Source organism: Anopheles maculipalpis, chromosome 3RL (genome assembly GCF_943734695.1).
Source record: "Anopheles maculipalpis chromosome 3RL, idAnoMacuDA_375_x, whole genome shotgun sequence".
Classification (NCBI taxonomy): Eukaryota; Metazoa; Arthropoda; class Insecta; order Diptera; family Culicidae; genus Anopheles; species Anopheles maculipalpis.
The window spans coordinates 657,787-673,911 of NC_064872.1; the positions used below are offsets into that span (position 1 = coordinate 657,787).

Genomic DNA, 16,125 nt, shown 5'->3' on the forward strand with positions numbered 1-16,125 from the left:
ACCAAGCTCCATGTCACAGCCAGTTCACTAGTGCCGAGCTGAATCCTTTCCACGCCATCTGTCGATCTGACCTTGCCTTGTCAGTTTCCATCGCCATCCGTCACCCTGCGTCTTCTTCTGCTGGTCGTAAAGCTGAAGTGACGATGTTCGCAACTAGTTTGCTATGTGAAAGATCATCCCGCGGCCAGCCTCACGAGTACGAGTACTCGAGCACTGCGTTCCAAACGTTTGTTCCCCAAACTGGCATCGTCGTACTCGTCGTTGTCGTGGGTTGATTCGTTCCAGCGCCTAGCCTAGTCAGAGTACCAACTGATTCCGATTAAACTATTCCAATGAGGAAAACCTCAGTTCGATCATTACCCAGACAACCCTCACCGCTCAATGGTCCAATCATCACGACCTACCAAGCCTGGGGATTAGTTTGCATTTCGGCACGAAGGCAAAGGCAGTCGAGCCGGCCTGAGTCCAGATCCATTCCAGAACGAAAACCATATCGTGCAGGCAGCAAACGCGTCTCGCAAAGTGATCACCCTTGCGGAGGTGCAGCTAGAGCAACTGGCAGCAAATGGACACGACTCTCGCGCATCGAATTCGCGCATTGCCGTGGCCTTACGGGTCGAGCAGTGTTATGGTTGGTTTGTCCTCTTCGTCGTCCACCATCACTACCACCCCGGTGTCGATGGACGAAATTTAAATTAACCCGCACGACGCAGTACTCGATAGGAGATGTGGGTGGTGGGAAGGAATGAATAAACAGCCCACTAATTACACTCGGATCGAAAATATCGAAATCGTGGTGACATCCTTCGGTGGCCCTGACCGAAAGGGTCAGTCCATTTCGATTCCCGTGCGCATTCGATCTGAGCCACGGCGCCTTCCCTCGTTCGATTGCATTCAAATATTCTGCATTCTTCGCCGGTGGTAGCGAAATGAAGCCTTCTCAATGCATTCGCCCTGCTCCCACCGGCGTTGGTTCGTCGCTCGGTCGCTTCAACCGTGTTTGATTAAGCCGGGCATGAAGACTTAAAACACCCGTGGCGGTTGGTTTGCCAGCCTGGGCAAAAAAGGCTTTGAACCCCCTAGCGGTCCTTGAACCACCCATATGGGTCATGAACGGGCTCTATATTTCTTTATTTGCCCACCAAATAATATAGTCGTTCGGTGGCGCGATGTTACTCACAGCAGTTGTTTATTGTTTGTGGACGTCCATTACGGGCAAAAGGGCGCTATGGGCATCGAAACGAAACTCCGACATCCTATTTGAATGAGTGGCGACATCGTGCACCCAACGGCGCATAATGAGAAGCACTGGCACTGGCTAAACCCCTTGATCGCACTTTTTCCCATTGTTTGGGAAATTGTGCAGACTACAGATAGCTGAGCGCGATCGTGGTGTCTAGGAAGGAGATCTATAACACACGGAAGAAGATGCACAACGACACGACGATTTCCATATCCATCGACGGAGGGGGGCAGTACGATAATCTGGATCTAATCTATGTTTGATCGTTGTCGCCCGCAACGAAAGACTTCTTTCCTATCTTCGCGTGCAGAATTGTGAGACATGAAGTCAACCAGATAACGCAGGCTGAATTCTGTGTACAACAATCGGATGCTATCGGATGCTATCGTAAGCGTTAGCAGATGGTTTTCAGATGATCTTCACCTCCGTAGCGTTTCGAATGCAAACCTCGAAATGACATACTTATAGAGCCAACGATCATCCAAAATCTTTGCTCTGTGAAGCGTGGATAACAAACAATCCCAGCATTTCTACCACCAAGTGCATCCGTTCATGCACGAACGGACCCGAGTGATGGACGGCACGAATTGCCTTACACATTTTCAAACATGCTTTGTTTGATTGGTTCCATGTTTGCCTAGGCGAACTGCGGTCCCGCGTGTGTATGTGCATGCATATAGCTTCCGGACGCTTTCTGAGATCTCAGTATGGTGGATGTTTGGTTGGAGGTTCTGTCAAGATCGCGAAGCTGACCGTGAAGATCCTGAGAGGACCGTATTGTACAGCTAGCGCAAGGATCAAACGAAACTCGTCTCGATACCTGCCCTGTGTCGGGGAGGTCGAATTCGGTACCTCTCGGTAGCGGTGGATTTTGTTTGATCCTCCCTTTTTCTTGGCTTTCTCCTCTCCGGTTTCCATCGCAACCTGCAGCCTACTAATTCCGGTTCATGCCGACCCCATTACAACCAAAGTAGGATGTTCGATCTCGGGTTTTTTTTTCATGTTCTCTTCCTAGATTTGTTGGCCATTTGTTTGCTCACTAATCAGCGTCGTGTCCGAGCCTGCATGCTCGAATCCAACGCATCATGCACCGGAAAAATGAAGATCATGTTCCAAAAGCATAGAGCTGGTCCGGCTGCTGTTGACCCGATCAAGTACCCGAAAGAGAATCCCTCTCGGTGGTCGGGCAGCTCAGCAGAGTTTGAGAGCCCATTAGCGCGTTTAGTCTAGTATGACGAGCGGCGTGTTCACCGCAATAATTATAATACCACCGAAACTCACTTGCCCGGCTGACCCTTACACGCAGACACTACGGCGTAGTTCCTGAAGGTACTTTAAGCGCAATCAGTCGCGATCGAAATGTGTTAAAAATTACGCTTGACCACGTCGTAGGAATGTTGTAGAGACTGTTTTGAAGGAATTTTTCTCGATTTCTCGCCCGTTGTGTCCCTTAACCCCCAAGGACGAACAACCCGACGGGTCCGTATTTCGGTTTGGTAAATGCTGAATCATGTCAACGCGCAGAATCACCTCGGAGCAGTTGTCCGAACCATGGCCGATTCCGAAAGAGCAAGATTAGCCGAAGAAAGGTTATAAATTCCATCCTGCCAACCGAATGATCGCGATTACGGCAACTGTACGAGCCAGTGTCCATCGGGAAAAGTGGGCGGCGGAGTGTAAAAGGGTGGGAAAGCGCTCGGAAACCTCGTGGGAAATGCGAAACGGAGGGATGCGCGGGGACGGAATTATGTACCCATGGGGCAACTCTCACACTTCGCCACATATGCAAGATTGTTGCGATGATAAGTTCGGGTTTTGAGTGTTCACTTTTCTTAACGTTTTCTCGTTTATACTTTTCGTGCTCGTGCTTTTTTTTCTCCTGCCATTTCATCGCAATCTCCTCATCCCGTTTGTCAGCGAGTTCGTTCGGAGAAATAAGTTCGATTGCACGCAGCATTCGCATATTGTGGAGCGCAGAGCATTATGATCGGCGAGTGTTCGCGATGCAGCAGCCATACGACGATGACGATGATCGTGATGATGATGTTGATGACAGTCAATGGTAGGGGAAATCTGGCCGTACTCACTTATTCAACAGCTACTGCAAAACATCGGTGTCTCCATGATCGACTCCCATCATTGTCACGATCATCATCAGCATCATCGCCACCAATGTCATCCACGTCGGACTCGTTGCTGCGATGCGCAATAGTGGTAGCACAAAACGGGAACCAAAAAATGCAATACTTTCAACGCGTGCAGCTTGTTCCCGACTACTCAAAGATATCAAAACCTCTACTTGTACTATTTTTATTTATTGTTGTGTATGCTAATTTAATGCTTAGCCTGTTAAACATCCAGACATCCCAAAAAGTATCAATATTTGAAATATATTTTTCTTCAACTCTTCTGGTTTACGTAAATAACAATCATCAAACTCCGTTCGGGACTAAAACTTCTCTTTCCCTCATACCATCGTCCCTCCTACTAAATCCACCAAGAGGAATGATGGGTAGACGAGCTTTAGACGCTGCGCTGCTGCTTTAGGCTACCAAGATCGAAGAAGCGCGAGGACGTAATCGGATCTCCGGATATCGGCGAGGGATTCGCAAAATTCAATTTGCCGTGCCGTGCGATTACCACCATGAAGAGCTAATAAAAGTGATTGCTTTCTGACTTCTGAATATGCATTTATAAATATATTTGCGTTTAAACGACACGCGCATTGATAACCGCAAAAGCGGGAAGTGGGCTAGGAGGACCGAGGGATGGCTTTTTAAATTAACTTGCTGTATGAGAAGTTTAAGGATAGAAGTGGTTAAATGAGCAACTTCCTAGGATGCGTTGCCTGGCTTGGCCCTAGCCAAGCCAGGAGTAGGCGAAGTGGCGTCAGGAACAGGCAACGAATGGAATGCATGGTGAGCGTCGGTGCCGAAACAGTTTTGTAATAATGATACATGTATTCATTTATTATAACGTATTTCATACAGTGCGTCCCAAACGCACCAGGGTTTGTGTAGGCCCCGAAGAAAGGAGATTCCGACCACGAACCCGAATTCAAAAAGGCTGCCCGACAACCCCTAAAACAACCCCTTACGTTAAGAAAAATCAGAGAGCGAGAGAGCGTGGAAGGGAAAGAAAAGAAAAGAAAAGAGAGAGAGAGAGCAAAAGAGAAAGAGAGACAGAGAAGCAATGTATGCGCATCTAATGCGTTTCCGAATGCTGTGTGTGTGTGTGTGTGTGTGTGTGTGTGTGTGTGTGTGTGTGTGTCCGCTGGTGGTGTTGATGTGGAACCAAGGTTTGGGGTGGTTTTTTAAATCATCATTTACCTGCGCATAGGGGAAACCTGTTTCTGGGAAACCTAACCACACAATCTCAGGGTAAATGTTGTCCATCGTCCAAAGCACTGCGCATGCCGAAACGAAATGTGAACAGCAAGCGAGCGACCGGGTAAATGTGTGTGATTATTTGAGTGTGTGAGTGCAAGAGCAGGAGAGCTGAACGAGAAAAGCGAGATGGAAGCGCACAAAACTTGTTTAGATGAGGCAAGATCAGTGTTTTGGAGTTGACCACGATCGCGTACAGGGGATCATGTGAACGTGTGCGTACCACGGTGTGGACAGGTTGGATAGTAGAGTTTTTTTTTACCTCGATCTTCATCCATCTCTCCTCTCGCTCTCATCGAGCCTCCTTGTCGATCGTTCGTTGTGCAAAGGACATTCAAAAAACCCAACAAAAAAAAACTTCGGACCCTCAAAAGGACAAGGTGTCTATGTGGAATGATACTCTAATTGTTCAATTTAAGCTCCTCACTCAAAGATTTTCCTTACAATGTAATGTGCGATCAGGACATTCAGGTGTTACATTAACCACGGCTTGCCTTCCCTTGTTCTGCTGTCTCCATTCCACACCATCGTGCCAGTCGTACCATGCGTACACGCGTGTGTCTGTTTATAGTGGTTCTCAGCGGCAGCATTCCAAACCACCAAACCAGCGGCATAAAGTGTCGAGAGCACGATCGAAGCAGAGCGAACCACGCTCTGTGGCATACATACGGCATACCGTTGCCGTGATGGTGTGGCCTGAACCACAAACGAAAAACTGGTCATTGAAACATTTATTTTTCCACCCCAACACTAACATCACCGCAACACATCATCCCCATCGCGATTGCATCGATGCGATCGAGTGGTCGCTTTGTTGTGTGTATGGCAATCATGCATACACACACACACACACACACACACACACACACACACACACACACACACACACACACACACACACACACACACACAAAGCGCGCGCGTGCACACACACTGGTTTGGCAAACTGGGGTCGCGATCGGACGCATACCTATAGAGTGAACATTTTAACAGCATACCCAGCTAATGACTACTTTTTTGACTTCTTTTGTTTTCCTCCCATCAAATTGATCTTATGCGAAAAGATTGGAGCACCAGCAGGCTTGGGAAAGAAAGAGAGATAGGGAACATAGAAAGAGAAAGAGAGCATAAAATTGGGGGTTGAGTTGATCGACAAATGAAAGAAGGAGGTCTAGCATCGCTAATGTTCAGATCTCTCTGGATGCTTTGATGGAAATGTTTCTCTACAGTGCGAGACAAACGATGCAATCTCTAGAGTGGTATTACAACTTCCTTTCAATATTACAATTGAAAATAGATTTTAGAAAATAATAGCCAACGCTTTAAGTCTAGTTTTTTTTTTTTTGTAATAATTCGTATTGAGACGACAATACTCAAAAGGAAATAAATCAACTTACGATCTTACATTTTCATTGCTTCAACGATCTCTAAAAGCCTTTAGGTGGATCGGTTTTCCAGTTTGGCTCTGTTTGATCTTCTCCAGACCAGAGGAACTCATACACCTTACGAACCTTTGCCTAAGAGGGCACGACCAGTGTGAGCGGAACGCAAGCTGGCTTTTCAATTCGGTTCCCTTACACAACCCCTTCGGCTTCGTTTGCGGTGATGCCCAAGGAATGATGCTTTCTCAATGCACTCACACAACCATGTGCAGCACGAACCGAAGAAGTACGGCCCACATATCTTAAGACATTCCCGGTTCGGCATAGCAGGTTCAACTGCACCAACACACCCGTACGGAGCGATCTGTTTTTCGTCCAGTTCTGTCTTGTGTGAGCGAACTCAGCCCCTGTGGACTCCTTTAGGGGTGAGTGTGCGATCATGCGCTAGGGGTTGAAATTGCGTGTGTGTTGATGTCAGGTTGCGTGTCAGTGCTCCGCAAAACCCGGAGGATTGGGTCGCTCAGCGAGAGGAAGGAACGATTGTCTTCTGCTGCAAGAAAATATTTTCTCCAGCCTCAGGTTCAGTAGTGGTCCGAATACGAAGGTGTTGAAATACCGAACGACGCTGTGCACACGAAGCTACGTTGTATGCATTTTTGCGTACTGATTACTGGACCAAGCGTTGTTTGTTTGAAATAATACTACCGTAATATAACTTTTATCATTCGGTTGGCTCAAACTCGGGGCCATAAGTATTATAGTGAAATAGTGCCACAGAATTTTAACACAACGAGATCAACCCTTATCCGGGTAGTAGGGGTGAAACAAAAAAAAAAAAGGTGAGCAAAGCAGTTTGGGTAAAACGAGCGAACGACGTGTCGCGCTGTGTGGTATAGAGCGTGGTCCAAACGAGAGACTTCAACGCTGCCCAACCGACGAACGCGCGCGCGAGCATGAATATCCGGTGCCTGTGACGACGCCTGCTAGCAACGACGGGTAACGGGAGCCGATGAACTAGATACAGGCTGCACCACTTATCAAAGGAGGCTCTCTGTGTAAATAGATCGCGGCTCGGTTGAGTGCGGTGTGTTGTGGTAAATCGAGCAGTGATACTATCTAAGTAGCCGCTGTTGGTGATATCAACAAGGATAACCTTAATTTGTGTGTGGGCCATAAAGAGTGTTGGTGGAAAATTGTTGCAGTTTTGTGTTTTATTTTCCGTGTGCTAAAACAGTGTGTTCGATTGGGTTTTGGGCAAGCGGCCAAGACAGACCCAATTCCGAAAACAGATGAAACCGTAAAGGCTGATACCAAACGATATAAAAGTTGCGCTTTTCATGCTGCAGCATGATTTCGGCCAAGAGCGGCGGCAAACATACCAACCCGCGGAACCAGACTTGCGCTCAGTGTACCAGAGCTGGGGCAGGAAATTAAGGAAAATAACCAACAAAACAAAACCCCAATCGCAAGCAACATACAGAAGGCGATGGCTTATGCGATGAGTGCACACTCCCATGTGCTTCGGGCACTATGTCGAGGATGCAACAGTCAGTAAATGGGAAGCACTGCCGCAGCAGAAATAGCAGAAATGGCAAGAAAAACTTCTCCCATTCGTTCGCGGAGCCGGCGTGAATACGAGAAAGAATTTTTTAAAAGGAAATTTTTGTAGCTGCAAATAGGAATTTTAATCACAAAATTTTTCGGATACATTCTGATTTTGCGTACGTTTGATTAAAGTGAAGAGTCAGATTAAATTTATTTTTAGTATTCTTCGCCACTCTTGCTACGCCTTCCTTCGGGCACCGGTTTTTTTTTGTCTTGCGTCTTCTGTCCGCCGTTTCGTTCCTTGCACAGCTCGAGTTGTTTCGTGCCTTTTTCCTTCCGTTTCTTTTCCACCCTCTTGTCGTCCTGTGTCGCTTCTGGCGCAAGTTATTTGCAGCCGATTGTCACCGAAAGGAAGAACGGAAGGGCAAGGAAGAATAATAAATTGGCCAGACCATGCTCCGAGCCTTGGCACTGGTGATATGTACGTGCGTTAGCAGTAGCAGCACCAGCCAGGGCATCAGACCAGTAAAGTAAAAACAAGACGGAAGCAAGGGCGCGACCGTGAAAGAGAGCGAGAGAGAGAGCACGCATGAGAGTGGTGTTTGTGCGTGGTTTGTGTGCCAAATGGGTAGCCGCAGCTAGTCGTCAGCATCAGGGGAGAAAAATAATCAAAAAATAAAGGAAGGAAAAAAATATGTACGGCTGCCTGTATGTTCCACTTGCTGTTTTCAGGATGATGCTGCTCATGATGGTTGCTCAAGGATGAGTTGAGCTTCTTGAGATCGCAGTGTCTAACCGATCGTTTCGGAGAGTTCAACAATAAAGCAATACAAATTGTTGTGTGAAGTGAAGTGTGTGTGTGTGCTTGTGCTCTCATTGGTTTAGCGCAAATTAGTGAAATAGAATCGCCAGTAGTGAACCCAACCAGTGAAGTGGTGCATAAAAAGGTGCCAAATCAAGACGGCATCTAGCAGCAGCATCCGGAGGAAAGTATGCGTGCGTGTTAGTGTTGAAGTGCCCTCGAGCGATGCCTACCAGATTGCCAGTAGTGCACGATCGAAGATCACGATCGTTCCAAGGCGGGGAAAGTCGAGGTACGATTTGAAACGAAACGGTTCAAAATGACCAGTGTCAGTTGGAATGGTATTTTGCGTACCTTCTGCGTGTGTCAGTGTGCTTTTTTGCTTAAAATGTTGCCATTGTGAAGAGAGCTTAAGTGAAGTGTAAGAAGTTCCTTCTGATAATGTTCACGAAAGTGGAAATCACCAAATGCTAGCTCTATATGAGTTTGTGGTAGTGTGCAAAGAAAGCTAGAATGGAAAAAGGTGATAATTTAGTGTGAAGCCCAACATATCCTCATCATCCACGAAAGCAAATCGTTCAAATGCAGTGGTAGCTCCCGGTAATCGATACACGAAAAAAAGCTAACGTAAACGAAATAGTGCAACAAAATATTCCTACATAAAATTTAACAGAGTGTTTTTGGCGTGAAGCAAGGTTTGTGTACAGAAAAAAGAAAACAGAAAAGTCCCAGAAAACGTTGATAATTGTACGCAAGGTAATTCATTATATAACTTCGCCCAATCGATATTCATTGCGGGACATACGCACCCCGTCAAAGCATACTGTGATCATGCGATTTGTTCGGCTCCGTTGATCACCGCAACGAAAGATTTGTTCAGCAAGCGACGAACCTGCAAAATTCATGGTCTTATGTTTTAGTGTCGAATGAAGTTTTTTCGTCCAACTATACGCCGGCGTATGAGCGGAGCGGACAGTGGTTTGACTCCTCTATTGCTATGCAACAATGTAACATTAATCCACGGCTTCCGAACATCAAAAATCGCCCTGGGAAAAACAGTCACTCCGCGCACACAAACATAGCACTCAACAGCGATCAAAAGTAAAGGGTCCGATGTGCTGATGTGCTGACGAACCTGTTTCTTCCTTTTTTTCCTGTTGTACACATCCACCAGCACCACCAGCAAACAGCGCATCTACCTATATCTTCGACATAGGATTCGACAGCACACTGCGAGTCCGGGCCCACAACAGTCCTAATCGATGTGTAAGATCGCGCGACTCATGGCGTACATTTCCGCTCTGCCGCTGCACAGTACACTGGCATGTTTGAGCTCACCTGTGCGCTGCAGCCTGATGCTGACAACGCCAACATTACCTTTTACTGTTGGGCTCTATTTGTTTAGAGCAAACCCCCAGCAACGACCAGGGTAGGAAGCTTGTGTGGGGATTTCTCTTGAGTAATCGTAAATTTTATGGTCCTTTCAGCTCTCGACCTGCCGCAGCCTGCCTGCCTGCCCGATGCACTTTCCTTTCCCCGTCAATGCAACAGCGTTGATCGCCCTTCGCTGATTTAACATACCGTCGCACCGTTTGGGCCTAGAGTGGGGGGCGCTTTCGAAGGGAGCTGTGGAGCATTTTACACATTGCTCTGACAAACGTCACCCATGTGGTCCGCGGTATCTGTACTTTGCTGCTCGATTGATGATGGCGCGGATTGCAAGCCTAAACCGCTGTGTGAATTTGTGTATGTGTATGTATGTGTATGTGCAAGCACGGCACAAGAAATCATTCGATCGTTCACTAATTAGTCAAGTGTTTTGTCCATTAAGCTGGGTCCAGCGTCGGCCCGAAGGCCCAACATGGTTTAATGAACGGCCCAAAAAAGGACGCTCACCGGTGGGAGATGCAGCCTTCGAGAAACTACCGGATTGTGTTGTGAGTGATGTTTTTGTGTGTGAGAAGAAGGACCATTTGGAGATAAAATTGAGCGCTAAATGATAGTATGATGCCGTTCGATGCCATTCTAATTGCTCGATCGATTTGGCATGATCATTGCTACATTTGCCGTCGGGCGCTTCGCAGTCTAATAAGCGAATGCGCGCGCCGTACCCTTTGGCGAATCATGAATCATAGTTATTCGGTGAAGCCTTTGCACTGCAACCTGCACATACTGGTAGGAGTTTTTTGCACACTCTCATGTGCATGCGCCAGGGAGTGTTACGTCAGTGTTACATGGCTTGCGACTTGAAGGGTAGCATGCATAGGAATGTGACACCAACCAGTCGTTGGCTGGTTTTATGAAATATGATTAGCTTATTGTGAATGTTCCACTAAATCTGCAGTTTTTGTAATAGTTTATTATTATTCATAAATAAAAGCATTTTAAAATCTAATGTAATATAGAAGAAATAAATGCTTCCACTCATACAATTTAACGTTCTTAATTGCTCGATCCTCACCGAATCGTCGACTCCCGTCAAGGGCCAAATGTTACAAAGTTTTTTGTATGTTATATAATTACATGGTCCAATTCTAGCCATCGCTCCATGGGTGGACGAAATTCGAACCGGCGAATCCATGCTGTTGCTCCGGCGGCAGCTATATGCCTTGGGCTTTTTCCCAAACATGCTCCGTTCGCTGCTTCGGTTGGGTTGCGTTAGCCTTCCGGTACCGACGAAAAGTTCACGATGGTAAAGATAATGAAGATCCTTTTGCTGCATTGCTTCATCTCCATCTCGTTAGGTTTGCCTTAACAAAGCACAAACACACACAAACACATCCCGTCTGTTCAAGAAATGAGGGTTGTATATTTCCTTCGTAACAAAATAATCGATTTCCGAGAAAAAAACGAAACAAGGACATGGTAAGACAATCATTTTCATCGCTCTACCGATTGCCGTCCAAGGGTAGAAAAAACATGAGATTTTGAAGAGCAGCGGGTGATTGTAGAGAGATTGATAATGTTGCGTTTTATTGTAGTAAATTTTAGCTGCTTATATCCCTGACAGACTGGCGGAATGTGTCGGGCCTAATGATCACAAACTGCACAAACACACGGAAATCGTAAACGGCCCAGAAAGGAGTGAAGATTATGATTGCAGATCATCACTCACCATCGCGCCAAAGGAAATAAAACGTTTTTGACTGCAGACGAACTAAAATTAGTGCCAAATTGGTTCCATCACAGGTGTTTGTGTCATTAGAAACGGAAAGTTACAGGCATCTCTAGCATGCCTTCTACTTTAAATGTCTCTTCTCAACCATGTCTGATTGACAGTTTATCCCTGGTTCAGAGCATAATTGTTTTCAAACATTTGGGAGTTAGGGAAAAAAGGTTAAAAAATTACTCCGAACCAAGTTAACAATTAAGGTGCTAGTTTGACAGTTTGATCGAATCGAATAATCGACCCTACGAAACTTGCCACGCTCTACAGCATAGCTCGGCACAGGTAAAAACACACCCACCACTCATGTTAATTGTAAAGCTTCCAACAACAATTATGTGCATCCTTTCCGGTTTCGGTGAATCCGGTGCCCCCGTCGGTTCTTCTTGCGAGGGAGATTCATTTCTATTTCGATCCGCGCAACAAACATGCCTTTAGAGCGCCCTTTTCCCTTAACATTTTCCAATTGTTTTAATGTTCCTGACGCACATAAAAAAGACTATCCCGAACATGAATCATGAAAGAAAATACGAGTTAAGGTATAATCAAGAGGACACACTGTGCGTTGTCATGCGATGGATCGCACCACCAGGACGATATAAGGCATTTCGTGGCCGTATTTTTTTATTGTTTCTGTGTAAAAAGTATTTTCTAACCAACTTCTATCCCAGTGCTGGCGATCATTCCACCTTACGGACAGAATGTGAGTGCGCGTAACTTTTTGTGAACGCACGCCACCGAACGGGGGACAGTTTAAAGGGATGGTTTTGTTGTTTTGTGTACGCTTTTTCCTGTCGATCGTCAACGCCATCTCGCCAGTAGGCGAAGGTGTAGTACACATTCCATGCGATCGGCTAGACCTATTGCACCGGCGTTGTTCCTACGAAGCACCGGTAAAGGTGAGCCACACGAACGAAGCCGAAGAATTTGTAATATGATGTGCAGGCTCAACGAGTTTTTTTTTACGATTTATTAACGACCGTCCGACAGCCACCTTCTTCATTCTCTCAATCTCAACCGTTGGAGCCAACAGTTTGCTGGTTGAAGGCTTCGTTCCCTAGCTGACTGTTGCTGCTGCCGTTCCCGGGAATTGGGAGGGAAAAAAATTAATTTTCGATTTTACGACCTATTGTGCTCGAACCACACCGGGGCATGTGTTTCTTCTTTTATAAGCGCGTTGAAAGACGGCCCCGTTTCCACAGTCTTGCCAAAGATTAGCGCACTGTGGCCTAAAGGATGCTGGGCAACCCCTATCAAACCCATACACTATTGATCGATCGCTCATAGCCAGCGAAGGATTCCTGCTCCATTCGCAAAGGTCACTTCGGAAGGCCGTTAATGCGCTGGAAGGGCGCGTGGAAGACTCGTCACACATTTCAGTGGCTTGATTAGAATGCGTCCAGCTCAAATTCCCGGGTTCGAATGGTAAGCGAATCAAAAATCATTAGGAAGCACACGGGTTGCTTTTTGTGAGCTTTTAGCTAACCGTTCCCACCGTTTTTCGCTAAAATGTATTCCGGTTTTTGCATCGTAAAAAAACCATGTTTATGTCTTTTTTGTGGGGTGAGCTGTGCGGGAGGTATAACCACACATCTCCTTGGGAGGATCGCCATTCGTCACACTTAGCATACCGAACGCATGGCGGAACCAATCACCATCAACCGTTTAGTGGGCCGTTCGTCATCCTTTATCCGTCGTCAGCAATCATCGCTGGCCTTGATTGCTCGCAAAAAGATAACGAGTTTGATGGTGACAATTGCAAAATGATGCGTTTCGGGACATAGCGTCCAACAGAGATAGAGGACATAGCTTATTGTCGGCATATCAGCACAGAAATGTCATTAGCTTGAGTAACATGAGCGGTTGGTTGCGATGGGAATCGTTAATGAGTTAATTGTTTGTAAATTCCTAATGATTTGATAAAGCTTTCCACAAGCTTTCCAACTAGAGCTACCATTGGTTCTCTCCATATTCTTTATCTTTACTGTAAGAGAGTTTGTCTCTCGTGAATAAGAATAACCAAATTTTGTAAGCAGAACGATAAGCAACACAATAAAGACATCGTGAAAGGGCAGACTGCTAATGATTATTTTTTGCTTGTAGTAAGCGTGCTCTGCCAGAGTGTCTTAAGTTGTTGACAATGGAGGAGAAAAAACAAAAGCATTCCATTCAAACTATGGGCCGATTGGAATTTGTCTGATCTACAAACACCAATGTCTAATACATTGGCTGTACTAACCGTTCGCCACCCTTGGCCCTCCGTTTCTTATTCCAGAACACTTTCTAACCATAACATGAATCGCATTCAATTTGGCGAGAAAATTTTAGAATTTAGCAGTTTCGTGCACCCTTTGTCTTGCATTTTGTTTTGTGTTTTGCCCTCGAAGTCCACCACCGATTCCTTCGCAAGGGAAATGAAAAGAAACAAGAATCCTTCCTTCCAAGCTCTCGGGCACGGTTGTTCGTCTCGATCTCATGCCCATCAAGTCGATCGATGTTGTCTGCTTGTTGTTTGCAACACGATTCTCCTTTCTCCAAACGCGAACGCAAATCGCAAAGAAACACGAGGAAATGTTCTGCAACGGCTCGTTCGCCGGTGCACAACCAAACGCCCAAGAACAAACGGGGCAAAAGGGGGCAAACACTACCTACTACTCCGTCTGGTTTCTGCGATCGCTCGGATCGTGCGTGGAAGATGCATGCGGAGGAAGACGACCGAGATCTACTCTGATGCTGCTACGGGCGGATCCCGAGCCAGCGCACAAACCTCATGCCAAAGGTATAAAATATTACAGTCACATTTGTTATTTACTGTCTGGGATTATATATGTTTATTTATCGCTGCCGCTGTGCCTCACTGCCATATGGCCTATGGCCTGTGCAGCAGCAGCACCAGTCACAGTGCTTTGCTGAAGTAAAAAAAGCGGTTCGTCCAACGCAACGTCGATCGGCGACGATCCGTTCATCCACTTCGTTACTACTACTGCCGCTACTAGTGCCAACTCTATCGGCTCGGCATACGGGAAGCCGACACGAGGAGACAGGGCGCGAAGGGATATTACCGATTTCGTTTCTTTCGGCTCTCAATTTCCATTTTCACTTCATTTCTCGAATCACAGCCTGGCCCTCGGTATCGGCGAACGTTTGGTGGATGGTGGCAGAGCGCTGGAGTGCGCCGCCAGGAAGATGAGATAAGCGGAATGCAACATGACAGATCCCTTCGGTCGTTTGCTTCGCGCTTGTTTGACGTTTGTTTGTATTCCCGTTTGCCGGTCGGTCCGCTCGCCAGTCGCGTCATCAATCGAGTGCCACTGGTGACATTTCAGCGCTGGTTCAGATTATCGGTTTCCCCAGTGTGCTCCATCGTAACGGTGTCAATTAATGAAAGATTGCCCTCTCAAAGGCGTTGTTTGGGGAGCCTGGGGTAAAGAAGGTCGATCTGCTGCACTATGTTGTTTTATGATTGTGGCCAATTCCACCGAGCTCACAGAGTGAGGAGCGAGGGGAGTTCGCATCTTCCGAATTCCGGTACGATCGGTTTCATTTCCGGCTATCAATTGACGGGCAGCGAGCTGCGTGGGCCCTGTAGAAAACGCTTGTCTTCGGATGAACCGCAGTACGAGAGTGTGCTTGCGTTTCCAGAACCGGATTAGACGGCGACGCTGACGCTGAAGCGGCCAGGAGAAAGCGTAACGCGCCAACAGCGACGACAAACGACCAACACGGCGACGATGACGATGGCTACGGGGATGATGAAGATCGTTTGCGTATATGTTGGTGCTGCTGCTGCAGGAAGTGATTTATTTCTTGTCGACTTTTTGAAGATCCAATTACGCGATGGCCGCGGGACGACCAACTTAGGACGGTTGTGGGAAATCCGGTCCAGGAATGTCGCCGTGGGAATGTCGCGTCACGCAGCACCGAACCCGAACTTTCTGCCGTGCACTAGACTAGTCCAATAGATAATTTTGGAGTAGAAGCCTTCCATCAACGCCCAATAGCACTAGGGCAATCCAATAGGAAGAGTGTGAGTTAAACGCTTTGACATTGATCTCAGTTTGGACTCATCCATTTAAGTTGGACGTATGTGCACGCAGGTTGATCTATTGTCTTGATTTCGGGCTCGAGAAGATCTATGATGCTCTACCAAAGTGCCAGAGAAAGCGCAATCTTCCACCAAGCGACCGAGTGCGATCATTTGATATACCCGTTGTGAGTTCATTTTTCCGTTATTTGTCCCCACAATGCGACGTTGGAGAGGCCAACGGAGGGAGCAAAATAAAATCTATAACACCCGAAACTAGACTGAAAGCTTAGAATTCAGTGGAAGATGTTTATCACGGGCAGAGATTTATTTTTCCTTCTAGTCCCAAGTGCCCTACGATTTCGGCCAGGCGAAATGGCGATCGTATGTCGTGCGTTGCATGACCAGCAACCCATCTGCTATCTGTCAACGTACATCGCTTTTCATCGGCGTCGGTGTGGCCTCCCGGAAGAAGCTGTTATGATCATTTTTTCATGTCGTCCAAATGTGTCCGACTATCTTTTGGTTCGATTCCGCAACATCGTGTTGTACCTTGCGCTTCTTCGACGAGCGTTTT

General features: G+C 46.7%; 1 protein-coding gene across 1 annotated transcript in view; it reads right to left on the reverse strand.

Annotated features, from left to right (window-relative positions):
- Positions 1-652: 652 nt before the first annotated feature.
- LOC126564211 (A-kinase anchor protein 10, mitochondrial) overlaps positions 653-16,125 on the reverse strand; it is a 131,647-nt gene continuing 116,174 nt past the window's right edge. Inside the window, exon 4 of the mRNA XM_050221191.1 lies at positions 653-662. The gene's annotated coding sequence lies outside the window, so the exon portion shown is untranslated. The remainder of the gene's footprint in view (positions 663-16,125) is intronic.